Genomic DNA, 20,957 nt, shown 5'->3' with positions numbered 1-20,957 from the left:
CACCGTTATGGTGTAATACCCTACTCCAGTGTGTGGTCTGGTGGATTGCCTCTTGGGCTGATGATAATGAACAATACAAGGAAGAACAGCCTCGCGAGGGTCTGTTCTTTGCTGGGGGGGACGAACTGCTAGGAGGAGTTCAGTCACCCTTCTCTCTCTCTGATTTCGATCCGATCCTTAATCCTCGATGCTCGATCTCGAACCTGCCCTCCCTGTGGGTGGCTGGTCCTATTTATAGGCAATGGCCCCGGGCCTCTTCCCAAATATTGAGCGGGAAGGGCGCCAACAATTGGCCATTTTGAAGGGGAACATCTGGTACACTTATCCTGAATAAAGTTGGTCCTCGCCTGCACAAAGCTCTGGTGGTGACGCCGTCTTGGGCTCCACGATGACCTCCATCTTGCAGTCCTCCTGGTCTTGGTCTTGTTGCACCAAAATGGCAACCTTTGCCTGATGCCTCATTACCCCGCGGCTGCGCTTGCCCCCTTTGCACCAAAGGGGAAAGGAGGACACTGCGCGGGCTGGCGCCCGCCTGGCGCCCTTGGTCGTGATGGCTTGCGTCACGGGCACCTCATGAGGTACCCCGCCTTGATCTCTCCGCCTCCTCGCGAGCCAGCCTGGTGAGGCCGTTCCTGAGGAAGCTCCATGTCGTCCGCCCCGTGAGGCTTGGCCCCTCGCGAGGGTCTTGGGTCTGTGTTGATGAAGATGGGTCGTGCTGGGCCCCCCTTTGAGCCACACCGCAGGCCGTAGGCAGGCAAGTCTGGGGACCCCCGTTCCCAGAACGCCGACACCGCCCTAGTTTCCGTCATACCGGTGTTATGTTCCTTGATTTTGCGTTCCTTACGCGGTTGGGTTATAATGGGAACCCCTTGACAGCTCACCTTGAATAAAACTCCTCCAGCAAGGCCCAACCTTGGTTTTACCATTTGCCACCTAAGCCTTTTTCCCTTGGGTTCCGTAGACTCAAGGGTCATCTTTATTTTAAACCCCCGGGCCAGTGCTCCTTTGAGTGTTGGTCCAAACTAGAGCACCGTGCAGGGCCGTCCCTTGGCAACTTGGGTTACGTTGGCTCCTGTATGCTTAGCTTATCTGGTGTGCCCTGAGAACGAGATATGTGCAGCTCCTATCAGGATTTGTAGGCACATCGGGTGGTCTTGCTGGTCTTGTTTTACCATTGTCGAAATGTCTTGTAACCGGGATTCCGAGTCTGATCGGGTCGTCCCGGGAGAAGGAATATCCTTCGTTGACCGTGAGAGCTTGTGATGGGCTAAGTTGGGACACCCCTGCAGGGTTTTGAACTTTCGAAAGCCGTGCCCGCGGTTATGGGCAGATGGGAATTTGTTAATATCCAGTTGTACAAAACCTGACACTTAACTTAATTAAAATGAATCAACAATGTGTGTAGCTGTGATGGTCTCTCTTCGGTGGAGTCCGGGTAGAGAACACGGTTTAGTGTTATGCTTGAACGTAAGTAGTTCAGGATCACTTCTTGATCATGATAGCTTATCGACTGTGCTTTGTTTCTCTTCTCGCTCACATTTGCGTAAGATAGCCACCATATATGCTAGTACTTGTTGCAGCTCCACCTCACTACCTTGTCTACCCATAAGCTTAAATAGTCTTGATCGCGAGGGTGTGAGATTGCTGAGTCCCCGTGACTCACAGATTACTTCCAAAACCAGATGCAGGTGCCGATGATGCCAGTACAAGGGATGCGACCGAACTCAAGTGGGAGTTCGACGAGGATTCAGGACGTTACTATGTTTCCTTTCCAAACAATCAGTAGTGGAGCCCAGTTGGGGCGATTGGGGACCTTATGCATTTGGGGTTGTCTTTATTTTAGTTCCTTAGTCGGACCTTGATTATATTCTAGATGATGTAATGCTATATTTATGTATTGTGTGAAGTGGCGATTGTAAGCCAACTCTTTATCTCTTTCTTGTTCAGTACATGGGATGTGTAAAGATTACCCCTCTTGCGACATGCCTACAACGCGGTTATGCCTCTAAGTCGTGCTCCGACACATGGGAGATATAGCCGCCAACCACAGTGCTTGGTCCTGGTGGCCGCTGGGTGGCATCCCAGCGCGCCCTCGCGGCGAACCGCCAGGGCTTGCCCCTCCTGGTGATGGCGCTGTTGTGGCAGGACAGGCTGCGCCGGGGCTATGCTAGTGCTGTCATGTCCCCCTAGTGTTCCAGGAGGCGCGCGATCTCGCCGGGGCCTCACACGTGTCTCTGCCACAACCTGAGGCGTAGGCAAGGAGCAGAAAGGCATTGTACCTCTGCAGGAATCATCTAGCAGTTCGGAGACGCGCTCCAGCAGCGCATCGCAGCCGCTCTCCTCCAGCCTGCACCGCAGCAGCTCCCGTGCCACGATGAGCGCGGCATGCATGTTCGCCTACTTCCATCGGGTGTGCGGTGCCGTTGCCGCAGCATAGCCTGAAGATCACGTGGCGGCGCATGTGCGCCACGGCGCGAGGGCGGAGGGCGCCGGTCTGCGCCGTTCGTGCCCGGGGGCATTGGGTGGTTTGCGGGTGTCCTGGAGCACGGAGTTGAGGTCTTCTTGAGCGGACGGCGCCGCCCGTGCAGGCTAGGAAGCCTAGTGGTCGGCACGAGTCCTTAGATCGTCAGCCATCGGGAGCTGCAGGGTGACGGTCGGGTCGAATGATGGGAGAGGCACTTTGGCGCACCCCTACCTGGCGCACCAAATGTCGGATTACGGGTTCCGGCAAACCCTTGAGAGGTTCACACTCTGGGGTGCGGAGAAGAACACTCTCTCCCAGACTCACATGCTCAACGATTCCATGGCCTAGCTCGATGAACCCAAAGAACAAGAGACACGGGGGTTTATACTGGTTTGGGCCACCTTGTGGTGTAATACCCTACTCCAGTTTGTCGGGGGAGTGCCTCGAGGGGCTGAGGATGAACTAGTACAGTGGATGAGCAGCCTTAGGAGGTGAGGTGTTCTTGAGCTCGATGAGCTGGTGGTTGAGAGGGTGATCTGAATGATCCGTCCCCTTCTATGGTGGTGGTTAGGTCCCATTTAGAGTGGCCTTGGTCCTCTTCCCATATGTTTAGGCGGGAAGGGATCCCACAACGGCCAAGTTTAAAGGGGGACAACTAGTACAAGTTATCCTGACAAAAGTAGTCTTCGCCTGCCAAAGGCTCTAGTGGTGACCCTGCTGTGGGCTCCGCGATGACCATCGTCCTACTGTCCTGCTGGTCTTGGTCTTATTGCACGGATATGCAAACCTTTGCCTGATTCCTCGGGACCCCGCGCCTACGATTTCCTCCTTAGCACCAAAGAGGAAACTGGTACACTGCACCCACTGGCGCCCGCCTGGCCTCGGCCGTCATGGCTCACGTCACGTGAACCTCGTGAGGTGACCCTTGCATAGATATCTCCGCTCCTCAAGAGACATCCTAGGGAGGCTGCCCCCAGGGAGGTCTTGGTGTTGTCCGCCTTGCGAGGGTCGGCCCCTCATGAGGGTCTTGAGTTGTTGCTGCTGAAGATGGATCGTACCAGGCCGTTGATGGAGCCACGCCACGGGCCGCAGGCAGGCAAGTCTGGGTACCCTCGTTCCCAGGACGCCGACAGGCGCGCCTGGTGGGCCTGGCTTGCCCCGGTGGGTTGTGCTCACCTCGAGGCCCATCTTCGCATGAAATCGACGCCAAAAAATCCTATAAATAGAGAAACCATCAGAAATACCCTAGATTAGAAGTTCCGCCACCGCAGGCCTCTATAGCCACCGAAAACCAAACTAGACCCAATTCTGGCACACCGCCGGAGGGGGGAATCATCCCCGGTGGCCATCTTCATCATCCTGGCGGCCAGCATGATGAGGAGCAAGTAGTCCACCCTCGGGGCTGAGGGTTTTTACCAGTAGCTATGTGTATAATCTCTCTCGCTCTCTGTGTCTCTCTCTTTGTCTCGTGTTCTTGAGATGTCACGATCTTGATGTATCGCGGGCTTTGTTAATATGGTCGGATCATATGGTGTTTTCCCCTCTCTATCTTGTAATTAATTGAGTTTTCCCTTTGAGATTTTGTTTTACAGGATTGAATATTTTATGGATTTGAGAGCACTTGATATATGTCTTGCAAATGAATACTCGTGGTGACAATGGGGTATCATATTGATTCACTTGATATGTGTTTTGGGCACTCAACTCGCGGATTCCCGCGGTGACATTGGGGTAATCTATGCATAGGGGTTGATGCATAATCTCGTCTTTTGTTTCTCTAGTAGAAATCTTGGGCCACTCTTTGAGGTTTGTTGTGTTGGATTGAGCATTATGAATCTGAATTTTTTTGGTGTTATTTTAGTACGAACTCTTGGATAGATCGATCGGAAAGAATAACTTTGAGGTGATTTCGTACCCTACAAACGATTTCTTCTTATGTTCTCCGCTATATAGGAACTATGGAGTGATTCTTCATCGCACTTTGAGGGGTGGTTATATGATCCAATTATATTAGCAGCGTTAAGAGATTGCACAAGCAAAAGTACGGACCCTAGGCCTCATTTTCAAGCATTGCAATACCGTTTTTGTGCCCGTTTACTATTTGCTACCTTGCTGTTTTTATTTATTCAGATTATAAAAATATATTTCTACCATCAATATTACACTTTTATCACCACGAGTTCTTGTTGAGTTTTATGTGGATGAAGCTTTTGAGATTTAGGAAAACCGTGATATGAGAGGAATTAAGGAGACAAAAAAGCTCAAGCTTGGGGATGCCAAAGGCACCCCAAGATAATATTTCAAGAAGTCTCAAGCATCTAAGCTTGGGGATGCCCCGATAGGCATCCCACCTTTCTTCTTCAACAATTATCGGTTAGTATCGGTTGAGCCTAAGTTTTTGCTTCTTCACATGATGTGTGCTATCCTTGAAATGTCATTTTATTTTCTTTTTGCTTGCTGTTTTAATAAAATAATTATATTTGAAAGTTTTGAAATAAGAGATAGTCCTCAAATAGCTACCAATTTACTTAACTACTCGCTTGATCTTCACTTATATCTTTTTGGAGTAGCTTGTCATATACTCTTGTGCTTCACTTACATCATATCTCTAAATTATTGAATGAATTGAATATCATGAAGTTGAAATTATATCATGCCTAGTGGTAGCTTCACATTGGTTTAGAAAGTGAAATCTTTTGAAGCTTGACAATCACAATATTTGTCATACAAGCAATTCACGAATAATTAGTAAAAGGAAGAGAACTTTCACATGCAAATACACTATCTTGGAAATCTTTTGTGATTGTGAGCCCCCATCAAAATATTATATGCCAAAATTGTTGACGTTGGACAAGGAAGACAACGTAATGGTTTATGTTTGTTCATATTCACATAGAAGTTATATTTTCATAGATCCTTCAACATGTGGTGCTTTTCCCCCATTCTTGCTATCCAAAAATTCCGCACCAAGTAGATATACTACTTGTGCATCCAAAAAACCTTAAACCCAAATCTTATCTTCAAGAGTCCACCATACCTACCTAAGGATTAATCAAGATCCTTCAAGTAAGTTGTCATCGGTGCAATAAGGCAATAAAATTTGCTTCTAAAAGTGTGAGATCATTTAGTGTAAGAGAAAATTGAGTGTTGTACGAACTTGTGATGGTGAAGAATAAAAGTGACAGACTGCATAATAAAGGTTGCCATCACAAGGGGCAATACAATGTGACATTCTTTTTCACTAAGGGGTTGAGCATACAAACAAATAAGGGCATGGCAACCTTTCCTTCCCTCTGCGAAGGGACTATCTTTTAATTTTATGTATTTACTTTTATGCAAAGAGTCAAAGTTCTTCTCTCTATTCCTTTTTATTTTCTCTTTTGGCAAGCATCATGTGGTGAGGAAAGATCTAGGCACATATATCCAATTGGATATGGGTAGCATGAGTTATTATTGTTGACACCACCCTTGAGGTGAATACATTGGGAGGCAAAACAATAAGCCCCTATCTTTCTAGGTGTCCAGTAGAAACGTTTTGCTCATGTATATCCGGTGAGTGTTAGCAATCATAGAAGACTATATGATGGTTGAGTATGTGGAGCTCTTACTTAAAGTCTGTTGAATAAGTTGAATTACAATTGCTTGGTGACTGAGAACATAGGTTGTTGAGTTTCAAGAGAATTCATCGTTTGAACCTTAACATGTGAATTCGTTGCTACTTTAACATGAGAAGTTTTATAAGAAAGAGTTGTTGTTATGATGCTAGGAAAAGTGATTGAAATTATCATTGACCAAACTTATGCACTTTGCTAGCATTCACACTTCATAAGTTATTTCTTTTATCATTTACCTACTCGAGGACGAGTAGGAATTAAGCTTGCAGATGCTGATACGTCTCCAACGTATCTATAATTTATGAAGTATTCATGCCATATTTACAACAATTTTATATGGTTTTGGTATGATTAGCATGGAACTATTTCGGACTGACGCTGTTTTCAACAGAACTACCGTGGTGTTGTTTTTTGTGAAGAAATGAAAGTTCTCCAAATGAGCTGAAACTTTTTGACGATTTTTTTGGAACAAAAGAGACCCCCAAAGCTTCGTGGGAGGGCCAGAAGAGCCATGAGGAGGGCACAACCCACCAGGTCGCGCCAGTTGGGACTGGATTGCCCCAGTGGGTTGTGCTCACCTCGAGGCCCATCTTCACGTGAAACCGGCGCAAAAAAATCCTATAAATAGAGAATCCATCAGAAATAACCCTAGATCAGAAGTTCCGCCACCACAGGCCTCTTTTTCCACCGAAAACCAATCAAGACCCTGTTTCAGCACTCCGCGGGAGGGGGGAATCATCACCGGTGGCCATCTTCATCATCCCGGTGGCCACCACGATGAGGAGGGAGTAGTCCACCCTCGGGGCTGAGGGTTTGTACTAGTAGCTATGTGTTTAATCTGTCTCTCTCTCTTTCTCTCGTGTTCTTGAGATGTCACGATCTTGATGTATCGCGGGCTTTGTTAATAGTTGGATCATATGTTGTTCTCCCCTCTCTATCTTGTGATGAATTGAGTTTTCCCTTTGAGATTTCGTTTTATCGGATTGAATACTTTTATGGATTTGAGAGCACTTGGTATATGTCTTGCAAATGAATACTTGTGGTGCCAATGGGATATCATATTGATTCACTTGATATGTGTTTTGGCACTCAACTCGCGGATTCCCGCGGTGACATTGGGTTAATCTATGCATAGGGGTTGATGCACGTTCTCATCTTTTGTTTCTCCGGTAGAAATCTTGGGGCACTATTTGAGGGTTTTTGTGTTGGATTGAGCATTATGAATCTGAAATTATTTGGTGTGATTTTAGTACGAACTCTTGGATTGATCGATCGGAAAGAAAAGCTTCGAGGTGGTTTCGTACCCTACAAACTATTTCTTTTTATGTTCTCCGCTAGATAGGAACTTCGGAGTGATTCTTCATCGCACTTTGAGGGGTGGTTATATGATCCAATTGTATTAGCACTATTGAGAGATGGCACTAGCGAAAGTACGAACCCTAGTCCTCATTTTCAAGCATTGCAATACTGTTTTGTGCTCGTTTACTTTTTGCTACCTTATTGTTTTTATTTATTCAGATTATAAAAATATATTTCTACAATCAATATTACACTTTATCACCATATCTTCGCCGAACTAGTGCACCTATACAAATTACCATTGTATTTGGTGTGTTGGGGACACAAGAGACTTTTTATTATTTGGTTGCAGGGTTGTTTGAGAGAGACCATCTTCATCCTACACCTCCCACGGATTGATAAACCTTAGGTCATCCACTTGAGAGAAAATTGCTACTGTCCTACAAAACTCTGCACTTGGAGGCCCAACACGCGTCTACACGAATAAAGTTGCGTAGTAGACATCAGCTGCATGCATAGACGTAGCTCCACCAGCGGCTCGCATGCTTGGCAGCACGGCAGCATCGTGAGGAGGGACTGCAGACGACATGAGCGGGCGAGCCTTTGGCTTCATGGCATAGGGATGGTGGGGACACGGCGGTGATGGGTGAGAAATGGATGGTCGGAGAAGGCAGGCGCGACATGCACAACGGCGGCGGCATATTGATGAGTGCGTGTATGGTAGCATAGTTTAGTTTTATATAGGATTGGTCAAACTTAAAAGAACATCGTACTAGTACACGTAAACATTAGACTGAGGCAGCGCTTATATTAGTTACCACAACAACAATACGGAATCATGTGCAAGCACCTGCACCGCGGTCGCGCGGTCGATCGAATGGTGCGTCACCATGCCACGCTCGAAGGACATCCACTGAACCTTTTTTTTGTGTGTGAAAACAATCCCCTAATATTACTCAACTTTTTTTCCTGGAAAAGTTCATCACGTTACAATATTTCCATACATTTGAATTTAGCTTCAGTTTGTGTTTATTTGGATTTGGACGTTTTAGGTGCGCCCTAGTTTTTTTAATACTGATTTTGTGTGTGTGACTGAGAGAGAACGTGTGTATGTGTCCATATGTGTGTTGTGGTAGAAGGGCGATGTTGAGACGGTGTGCGTGTGATAGAGACATAGAGAGGTGTGAATGTGCAAATGATTATGCATGAATGAGACATAGAGAGATGCCGATACGTTGTGTATACATGAGAGAACGGTCTTCTATTTGTACTTGTGTGTGTGCAGGAGAGAGAGAGAGAGGAGCATCCGTAACACAACAACCGTCTCTCTCGACTCGTCCGTCCCTCACACGATCGCATGTAACACATGCATCAACGCACACATTTTGACACCCTCACCCGGCTCCTGCCCACCTCAAGGCCCACACATCGCTCTCTATATCGCATGCACAATCTCTTCGTGAAAATCGTATTTAGCATGTAGATTTCTGTCACATACACACACATTCTCTCGATAAGTTTGATTTCTCTCAATATCTGACACACACACCCTCCCTCGAGCATATAATTCATCCCCGTCCAATGCTATATGGCGACCACTCTCGCTTGTGCATCTCTGCACCCCAGCATGCACACCACCTCAATCTTCAAAGAGGGCATCGAGGAGATCGAAGACGGCGACCGCACTGCACTAGAGAATGAGGGGCCATTTGGAAGCAGGATGATGTGACGACAGCTGACTGACTCCTCCCCCCTCTCTCTCCCGCACAAAATTACCAATCCCTCTCTCTCCCGCACAAAATTATCAATCCCTCAACCCACGAGATCCTTCCCCTCTCATCCATGTTTTTCCAGCTCTCTCATCAAACCTGTTGTCGCTTTTCCTTCCAAGTGAACAAAATCTGGATTCACAAGCATCTCACATATATTACATGTCTCCATATTTCTCACAAACCTAACTTCTTCCTCTCTCTTTCTCTCTCTATCTCTCTCTCGTTAGGTTTGTCTCCTACTCTATCGCCCACATACATGCAATCTTTCCTGCCCTATCCGCTCCATCTTCGCAAGGTCTCTCTAAACATTTCATTCACACATTGGGATGTGTTCAAAATGTTCCTTTTATACTGGATCATGTAGAGTTGTGGTTGGTTTTGTTGCATCCTACAAACTAATAACTATGAAATGCATTTAGATTTTCATTTGACTAGGATTATGTGAGTTTGAGCATATTGTGAAGTACTATAGACCTTCTATACATGTTGGAATTCAACAATGATTCTAACGATTGAATTGTACAAACCATTACATCCGAAGTCAGTAGCCTAGTATATTTATTTCATGATTACAACAAATGATTAATTCACTAGAAACTAAGAAAACAAATGTGTACTCCCTCTGTTTTAATTTAAGTCTGCGTATTAGCATTGGTCAAAGTCAAGTTTTGTATACTCTCACAAAGTTTATAACAAAAAATATTAACATACAAAATAACAAATAAATACCATTAGATTCATTATTGAATGTAGTTTCACATCATACATATTTTTTATGGTAAATGATTATATTTTCCATAAACTTGCTCAAACTTTAGGAAGTTTGACTTTGGTCAATCCTAATATGCAGAGTTAATAAAAATGGAGGGAGTAGTAGTAGTTACTACTCACTATTTGCTTAGCCCAATCACCCAACACGCCACGCGGGGATTTCAGTGTCACAAAATTTTGAGGTCGGTGGGAAAATCTCCTGCAACCCTGATTCAAGCAGTGTGAAGTTACCATCATACCCTTCGGAACAGGCCTATTGATGACGCTTGGTAGTGGGCTGTTTTGGTAACTTTAGGTTCACCCTACCCAGCCAACCCCATCCCGGCACCTAGAGTAGTACACCTGAATACTCCCCATTTTCTATCCCCACCACAAAATAGACTTCTCCTTGGCACCGCGGCCTTCGTGCTCCTCCCCCTCTACATCGGCACACTCGTCCATCAATATTACACTTTTATCACCATCTCTTCGCCGAACTAGTGCACCTATACAAATTACCATTGTATTTGGTGTGTTGGGGACACAAGAGACTTTTATTATTTGGTTGCAGGGTTGTTTGAGAGAGACCATCTTCATCCTACACCTCCCATGGATTGATAAACCTTAGGTCATCCACTTGAGGGAAAATTGCTAATGTCCTACAAAACTCTGTGCTTGAAGGCCCAACACGTGTCTACAAGAATAAAGTTGTGTAGTAGACATCAAACTCTCTTCTGGCACCGTTGCCGGGGAGGCTAGGTAAGTGTCACTCACATCCCGTCAACGAAGGTCTTTTTTGGCGCCGTTGCCATGGAGGTGAGTGCTTGAAGGTATATCTTTAGATCTCGCAATTGAATCTTTTAGTTTCTTGTTTTATCACTAGTTTGGTTTATAAAAGAAAACTACAAAAAATGGAATTGAGGTTGCATCAAATTATTCATCTCTATAATGTCTTTCGTGAAGATGATGGAAAGGGAAATTGTGCTCAATTGATAGAAGAAGAATTAATAAAATGTTTGGCATGAATGAAGAGCGCAATTGCAATGTTGCTAATGTTAATTCTTTGAATATCCATGATGCTAGTGATATGCAAAGCCATAAGCTTGGGCATGCTATGTTTGATGAAGATGATATTTTTAGTCCCCCAAGATTTGATGTGCAAATTTGTTATAATGATTACATGACTCCTATTTATGATGATTATATTGATGAAGGTGGGTTTGGAAGAGTGTCAACTTTACATAGTGATCCCACTATTTTGGAGGGTGTTGAATCTTATTGTTATAATGATAAGAGTGGATTTGGAGAGGTCATGACTTTATTTAGTGATGAATCCACTATTTTGGAAGAGGTTTCAATTGAATATGAGAACAAAGTTGCTATCTATGATGATTATGTTGATGACATGTATGCTATATTGAATAATGATAACCATGAAACTTGACATCAGGATTTTAGTTTTCAATCTCATGATAGTTATTTTGTTGAGTTTGCTCCCACCACTATTATAGATGAGAAGAAATTTTCTTATGTGGAGAGCAATAAATTTTTTATGCATGTGGATTGTGAAAAGAATGCTTTATGTGACAGCTATATTGTTGAATTTCTTCATGATGCTACTGAAAATTATTATGGGGGAGGAACTTATGCTTGTAGGAATTGCAATTATATCAAGTTTCCTCTCTATGCGTTGAAAATCTTGAAGTTATGCTTGTTTTGCCTTCCTATGCTAGTAGATTCTTTTTCCCATAAGTTGTTTGCTCACAAAATCCCTATGCATAGGAAGTGGGTTAGACTTAAATGTGTTAGTCATATGCTTCATGATGCTCTCTTTACGTTTCAATTCTTATCTTTTATGAGAGCATCATTGAAATCATCATGCTTAGCTTAAAAGGCATTAAAGAAAAGCGCTTGTTTGGAGACAACCCAACATTTACCCCTACTATTTTTGTGTCTTCACATGATTAGGCTACAGTAGTAATCATGTTTTATTGATTTGATCTTGCTGAAAAACAGAAACTTTTGCGCTCAGGAAAACAATTCTCATTTTTAACAAAAGCGTGATAAAATGCTGATTCTTTTTGAAGAAGATTAATAGACAAATTGCCCAGGATTTTTGGAGTAGCAGAAGTATGGTTGGAGTACAGATTACTATAGACTGTTCTGTTTTTGACAGATTTTGTTTTTATTGCATAGTTTGCTTGTTTTCTAGTTTCCATGGCTTATATTACTCAATATAAATTGTGGAAATGATATGCTATAGTATCCAATGTGTGAGAACAATTACGAATCCTGTCTTTGATAGTACCAAAAGTGAAATGGTTTTCTCTTTATCATACTAACCTATCTCACAAAGTTCCGTTAAGTTTTGTGTGATTTAAGTTTTCAAGTTTTGGGTGAGATGTCAATATGAGGAGAATATGGAGTGACAAGAACCTAAGCTTGGGGATGACTAAGGCACCCCAAGGTAATCTTCAAGGAAGATCCAAGCAACCAAGCTTGGGGATGCCCGGGAAGGCATCCTCTGTTGCGTCTCCAACATTATCGGTAGCCTCACTTGGAGCTATGTTTTCATTCGTCACATGATATGTGTTTTGCTTGGAGAATCATTTTATTTTGTTAGGATTTGCTTGCTGTTATTTATAATAATTTTTTGCATCTTTTATTTCAATAAAAGTGGCAATGATAGCCTTTACTATGCTTATTTTGCAAGTCTACATGTTGCTGTTTGAAAACAGAAAGTTTATCAATGTTACAAAAATTCCCTAGAAAAGTGAGAATGTGATAAAATGTTGAAACTTTTTGCAAAATGAGCTCTAATAAATTTTCTACAGTTTGGAAAATGTTCATAACTTTTGTAGTTAGGGAAGTTTTGAAACTCATGCATTCTTTACATATTGTACTGGTTTGGCAGATTGCTGTTATGCTTGCATTGTTTGCATATGTTTGCTTGTTTAATGATCCTATTTGAAGATAGGAGTATTAAATATGCAGAGGAATTTAGTATGAAATGTTGAATAATAATTTTAGTGATTTCCTATGGTAGATAATGATAAGGTTTTTGCTTTGGTTTATGCTAACTTATCTCACGAGTTCTTGTTGAGTTTTGTGTGGATGAAGCTTTTGAGATTTAGGAAAACCATGATATGAGAGGAATTAAGGAGACAAAAAAAGCTCAAGCTTGGGGATTCCATAGGCACCCAAAGATAATATTTCAAGAAGTCTAAATCATCTAAGCTTGGGGATGCCCCGGTAGGCATCCCACCTTTCTTCTTCAACAATTATCGGTTAGTATCGGTTGAGCCTAAGTTTTTGCTTCTTCACATTATGTGTGATATCCTTGAAATGTCATTTTATTTTCTTTTTGCTTGCTGTTTTAATAAAATACTTAGATCTGAAAGTTTTTAAATAAGAGGTAGTCCTCAAATAGCTACCCATTTACTTAACTACTCGCTTGATCTTCACTTATATCTTTTTGGAGTAGCTTGTCATTTACTCTTGTGCTTCACTTATATCATATGACTAAATTATTGAATGAATTGAATATCATGAAGTTGAAATTATATCATTCCTAGCGGTAGCTTCACATTGAGTTTAGAAAGTGAAATCTTTTGAAGCTTGACAATCACAATATTGGTCATACAAGCAATTCACGAATAATTAGTATAAGGAAGAGAACTTTCACATGCAAATACACTATCTTGGAAATCTTTTGTGATTGTGAGCCCCCATCAAAATATTACATGCCAAAATTGTTGAAGTTGGACAAGGAAGACAACATAATGGTTTATGTTTGTTCATATTCACATAGAAGTTATATTTTCATAAATCCTTCAACATGTGGTGCTTTCCCCCCATCCTTGCTAGCCAAAAATTCCGCACCAAGTAGAGATACTACTTGTGCATCCAAAAACCCTTAAACCCAAATCTTATCTTCAAGATTCCACCATACCTACCTAAGGATTGATCAAGATCCTTCAAGTAAGCTGTCATCGGTGCAATAAGGCAATACAATTTGCTTCTAAAAGTGTGAGATCATTTAGTGTAAGAGAAAATTGAGTGTTGTACGAACATGTGATGGTGAAGAATAAAAGCGATAGACTGCATAATAAAGGTTGCCATCACAAGGGGCAATACAATGTGACGTTCTTTTTCACTCAGGGGTTGAGCATATGAACAAATAAGCGCATGGCAACCTCTGCTTCCCTCTGCGAAGGGACTATATTTTAATTTTATGTATTTACTTTTATGCAAAGAGTCGAAGTACTTCTCTCTATTCCTTTTTTATTTTTCTCTTTTGGCAAGCATCATGTGGTGAGGAAAGATCTAGGCACATATATCCAATTGGATATGGGTATCATGAGTTATTATTGTTGACACCACCCTTGAGGTGAATACATTGGGAGGAAAAACAATAAGCCCCTATCTTTCTAGGTGGCCGATTGAAACGTTTTGCTCATGTGTATCCAGTGAGTGTTAGCAATCGTAGAAGACTATAAGATGGTTGAGTATGTGGAGCTCTTACTTAAAGTCTGTTGAATAAGTTGGATTACAATTGCTTGGTGACTGAGAACATAGGTTGTTGAGTTTCAAGAGAATCTATCGTTTGAACCATAACATGTGAATTGGTTGCTACTTTAACATGAGAAGTTTTATAAGAAAGAGTTACTGTTATGATGCTAGGAAAAGTGATTGAAATTATCATTGACCAAACTTATGCACTTTGCTAGCATTCACACTTCGTAAGTTATTTCTTTTATCATTTACCCACTCGAGGACGAGTAGGAATTAAGCTTGGAGATGCTGATACGTCTCCAACGTATCTGTAATTTATGAAGTATTCATGCCATATTTACAACAATTTTATATGGTTTTGGTATGATTAGCATGGAACTAATCTGGACTGACGCTGTTTTCAACAGAACTACCGTGGTGTTGTTTTTTGTGCAGAAATGAAAGTTCTCCAAATGAGCTAAAACTTTTTGACAATTTTTTTGGAACAAAAGAGACCCCCGAAGCTTCGTGGGAGGGCCAGAAGAGCCACGAGGAGGGCACAACCCACCAGGGAGCGCCTGTTGGGACTGGCTTGCCCCGGTGGGTTGTGCTCACCTCGAGGCCCATCTTCGCGTGAAACCGGCGCCAAAAAATCCTATAAATAGAGAATCCATCAGAAATAACCCTAAATTAGAAGTTCCGCCACCGCAGGCCTCTGTTGCCACCGAAAACCAATCTAGACCCCGTTTTGGCACTCCACCGGAGGGAGGAATCATCACCGGTGGCCATCTTCATCATCCCGGCGGCCACCACGATGAGGAGGGAGTAGTCCACCCTTGGGGCTGAGGGTTGGTAATAGTAGCTATGTGTTTAATCTGTCTCTCTCTCTTTCTCTCATGTTCTTGAGATGTCACGATCTTGATGTATCGCGGGCTTTGTTAATAGTCGGATCATATGATGTTCTCCCCTCTCTATCTTGTGATGAATTGATTTTTCCCTTTGAGATTCCGTTTTATCGGATTGAATACTTTTATGGATTTGAGACTACTTGATATATGTCTTGCAAATGAATACTCGTGGTGCCAATGGGATATCATATTGATTCACTTGATATGTGTTTTGGCACTCAACTCGCGGATTCCCGCGGTGACATTGGGGTAATCTATGCATAGGGGTCGATGCATGTTCTCGTCTTTTGTTTCTCCGGTAGAAATATTGGGGCACTATTTGAGGGTTTTTGTATTAGATTGAGCATTATGAATCTGAAATTATTTGGTGTTATTTTAGTACGAACTCTTTGATAGATCGACCGGAAAGAAAAGCTTCGACATGGTTTCGTATCCTACAAACTATTTCTTCTTATGTTCTCCGCTAGATAGGAACTTTGGAGTGATTCTTCATCGCACTTTGAGGGGTGGTTATATGATCCAATTATATTAGCACTATTGAGAGATGGCACTAGTGAAAGTACGAACCCTAGTCCTCATTTTCAAGCATTGCAATACCGTTTTGTGCTCGTTTACTTTTTGCTACCTTGTTGTTTTTGTTTATTCAGATTATAAAAAATATATTTCTACCATCAATATTACACTTTATCACCATATCTTCGTTGAACTAGTGCACCTATACAAATTACCATTGTATTTGGTGTGTTGGGGACATAAGAGACTTTTCATTATTTGGTTGTAGGGTTGTTTGAGAGAGACCATCTTCATCCTACACCTCCAACTGATTGATAAACCTTAGGTCATCGACTTGACGGAAAATCACTACTGTCCTACAAAACTCTGCGCTTGGAGGCCCAACATGTGTCTACATGAATAAAGTTGCGTAGTAGACATCAGCTGTGTGCATAGACGTAGCTCCACCAGCGGCTCGCATGCTTGGTAGCATCGTGAGGTGGGACTGCAGACGACATGAGCGGGTGAGCCTTAAGCTTCATGACATAGGGATGGCGGGGACACGGCGGTGATGGGCGAGAAATGGATGGCCGGAGCAGGCGGGCGCGGCATGCGCAACGGCGGCGGCATATTGATGAGTGTGTGTATGGGAGCTTAGTTTAGTTTTATATAGGATTGGTCAAACTTAAAAGAACATCGTACTAGTACACGTAAACATTAGACTGAGGCATCGCTTATATTAGTTACCACAAGAACAATACGGAATCCTGTGCAAGCACCTGCACCGCGGCCGCGCGGTCGATCAAACGGTGCGTCACCATGCCGCGCTCGAAGGACATCCACTGAACCTTTTTTGTGTGTGAAAACAATCCCCTAATATTACTCAACTTTTTTTCCTGGAAAAGTTCTTCACGCTACAATATTTCCATATATTTGAATTTAGCTTCAGTTTGTGTTTATTTGGATTTGGACGTTTTAGGTGCGCCCTGGTTTTTTTAATACTGATTTTGTGTGTGTGACTGAGAGAGAACGTGTGTATGTGTCCATATGTGTGTTGTGGTGGAAGGGCAATGTGGAGACAGCTTGCGTGTGATAGAGACATAGAGAGGTGTGAATGTGCAAATAATTATGCATGAATGAGACATAGAGAGATGTCGATACGTTGTGTATACGTACATGAGAGAACGGTCTTCTATTTGCACTTGTGTGTGTGTGTGCGAGAGAGAGAGAGAGAGAGGAGCATCCGTAACACAACAACCGTCTCTCTCGACTCGTCCATCCCTCGCACGATCGCATGTAACACATGCATCAACACACACATTTTTACACCCTCACCCGGCTCCTTCCCACCTCAAGACCCGCACATCGCTCTCTATATCGCATGCACAATCTCTTTGTGAAAACCATATTTAGCATGTAGATTTCTGTCACATACACACACACACTCTCTTTATAAGTTTTATTTCTCTCAATATCTGACACACACACACACCCTCCGTCGAGCACATAATTCATCCCCATCCAAGGTTATATGGCGACCACTCTCGCTTGTGCTTCACTGCACCCCAGCATGCACACCACCTTAATCTTCAAAGAGGGCATCGAGGAGATCGAAGACGGCGACCGCAATGCACTAGAGAATGTGGGGCCATATGGAAGGAGGAGGATGTGACAACGGCTGACTGACTCCTCCCCCTCTCTCTCCTGCAAAAAATTACCAATCCCTCTCTCTCATGCACAAAATTATCAATCCCTCAACCCACGAGATCCTTCCCCTCTTATCCATGTTTTTCCAGCTCTCTCACAAACCTTTTGTCGCTTCTCCTTCCAGGTGAACAAAATCTGGATTCACAAGCATCTCACATATATTACATGTCTCCATATTTCTCACAGACCTAACTTCTTCCTCTCTCTATCTCTCTCTCGTTAGGTTTGTCTCCTACTCTATCGCCCACATACATGCAATCTTTCCTGCCCTATCTACTCCATCTTCGCAAGCTCTCTCTAAACATTTCATTCACACATTGGGATGTGTTCAAAATGTTCCTTTTATAATGGATCATGTAGAGTTATGGTTGGTTTTGTTGGATCCTACAAACTAATAACTATGAAATGCATTTAGATTTTCATTTGACTAGGATTATGTGAGTTTGAGCATATTGTGAAGTACTATAGACCTTCTATACATCTTGGAATTCAACAATGATTCTAACGATTGAATTGTATAAACCATTATATCCAAAGTCAGTAGCCTAATATATTTATTTCATGATAACAACAAATGATTAATTCACTAGAAACTAAGAAAACAAATGTGTACTCCCTCTATTTTTATTTAAGTGCGCGTATTAGCATTTGTCAAAGTCAAGTTTTGTAAACTTTCACAAAGTTTATAACAAAAAATATTAACATATACAATAACAAATAAATACCATTAGATTCATTATTTAATGTACTTTCACATCATACATATTTGTTATGGTAAATGATTATATTTTTCTATAAACTTGCTCAAACTTTAGGAAGTTTGACTTCGGTCAATCCTAATTTGCAGAGTTAATAAAAATGGAGGGAGTACTAGTAGTTACTACTCGCTATTTGCTTAGCCCAATCACCCAACACGCCACATGGGGAGTTCAGTGTCACAAAATTTTGAGGTCGGTGGGAAAATCTCCTGCGACCCTGATTCAACCAGTGTGAAGTTACCATCATACCCTTCGGAACAGGCCTATTGATGACACATGGTAGTGGGCTGTTTTGGTAACTTTAGGTCCACCCTACCCAGCCAACCCCATCCCGGCACCCAGAGTAGTACACCTGAATACTCCCCATTTTCTATCCCCACCATAAAATAGACTTCTCCTTGGCACTGCGGCCTTCGTGCTCCTCCCCTTCTACATCGGCACACTCGTCCACCGCAGCGCATCTACCTCCTCGACGATGTCGTATGCCGCACTGTTGTCGTCGTACAGGGAGCCTCTTCCCCGGCACTGTCTTCCACGGTCTCGGATCTGCTTCCCGGAAGCCTACGCCAAGCGTAGAAGCACCACCATCATGGACAGTGAACTGACTCCCGTTGCCGACATGATGCACAGAGGCCGCCGCGACCATCGTACTCCTCCTCGATTGGTAATGTGTGCAATGAATCTCTTAACAGTACATGTGCAGTTCCAATTTTGTTCATACCTACCCTTCAAATTAACTGGTTGCTATTGTTCCCTTAAAAGTAATTGGTTATAGCCTCCATTGTCCAACAGAATATCACCTTGTAATTGTGCGTCGCTCCTGTATCGCGCTGTGCTTGGGTAGGTTCTTCATCTGCAACCAGTAGTGTGGCAAATGATGGAAAGTTTTTTAGAACTAGAAAGATGCATGCGTTGGACGGAACATCAAGAGGCATTCGTATGAGTAGTTTATGTTGTGGGAGAAAAGGATGAATGAGGGACGGCCTTATTTGCAAATGTGGAGAGGGGTGTAGGTATCTTTTTGCAAATTTGCCATAGTTTCCTTCATATCCGTCAGATATAAATCGGATGGCCTATATTGCAGGATGGCGGGCACACCATCATCACCAACTTTGTTTCTATAAGAGTAGAGATAAATATAAATATAAAATAAATATAAGAGTAGAGAAGAGAGTAGAGATAGCAGGGTGATGTCGCTTGAAGCTACGTCGGTATTTCCCCAAAGAGGAAGGGATGATGCAACACAATGGCGGTAGGTATTTCCCTCAGATATGAAACCAAGGTTATCGAACCAGTAGGAGAACCAAGCAACACAATGTAAACAGCCCCTACACACAAATAACAAATCCTCGCAACCCGACGTGTTAAAGGGGTTGTCAATCCCTTTCGAGTAGGGTGTCAGAAATTGGTGCGTGACGGGAAAAAGGTTATGAATATTGATAGATTGAACGCCAAATAAAATAAATTGCAGCAAGGTATTTTTGGATTTTTGGATTAATAGATCTGAAAATAAAAGCAAATAAATACAGACCGCAAAGGCAAATAATATGAGAAAGAAGACCAGGGGGACGTAGGTTTCACCAGTGGCTTCTCTTGAGAAAAATAGCAAAGCGGTGGGTGAACAAATTACTATTGGGAAATTGATAGAACTTCAAATAATTATGACGATATCCAGGCAATGATCATTATATAGGCATCACGTCCAAGATTAGTAGACCGACTCATGCCTGCATCTACTACTATTACTCCACACATCGAACGCTATCCATCATGCATCTACTACTATTACTCCACACATCAACCGCTGTCCAGCATGCATCTAGTGTATTAACTTCATGGACAAACGGAGTAATGCAATAAGAAAGATGACATGATGTAGACAAGATCTAACAATGTAGAGATAGACCCCATTGTTTTATCCTTAGTAGCAATGATACATACGTGTCGGTTCCCCTTCTATCACTTGGATCAAGCACCGTAAGATTGAACCCAATACAAAGCACCTCTTCCCATTGCAAGATACATAGATAAAGTTGGCCAAACAAAACCTAAATATCAGGGAAGAAATACGAGGCTATAAGCACTCATGCGTAAAAGAGATCAAAGAAACTCAAATACTTTCATGGAAATGAAAAGATAGATCTGATCATAAACTCGAAGTTCATCGGATCCCAACAAAGACACCGCAAAAAGAGTTACATCATATGGATCTCCAAGAGACCGTTGTATTGAGAATCAAGAGAGAGAGAGAGAGATGAAGCCATCTAGCTACTAACTACCGACCCGAAGGTCTACAAAGAACTACTCACGCATCATCGGAGAGGCACCAATGGAGGTGGTGAACCCCATCCGAGATGGTGTCTAGATTGGATCTGGTGGTTCTGGACTCTGCGGCGGCTGGATGAATATTTCATCGACTCCCCTAGGGTTCTAGAAATAATGGGGTATTTATAGAGCAAAGAGGCGATATGGGGGGCACCCAAGGTGAGCACAACCCACCAGGGCACGCCTGGGCCTCCTCGCATGCCCTGGTGGGTTGTCCCCTCCTCGGGACTCCCCCTAGGTGCAACCAGGGCCCAACATGTTCCTTATGGTCCATAAAAAATCTCTATAAAGTTTCATGGCATTTGCACTCCGTCTGATATTAATTTCCTGCGATGTAAAAAACACGGAAAAAATAGGAACTGGCACTTGGCACT

This window comes from Triticum dicoccoides, chromosome 7A (assembly GCF_002162155.2).
Source record: "Triticum dicoccoides isolate Atlit2015 ecotype Zavitan chromosome 7A, WEW_v2.0, whole genome shotgun sequence".
Taxonomy (NCBI): Eukaryota; Viridiplantae; Streptophyta; class Magnoliopsida; order Poales; family Poaceae; genus Triticum; species Triticum dicoccoides.
Note: the sequence above shows the minus strand (reverse complement) of the source record.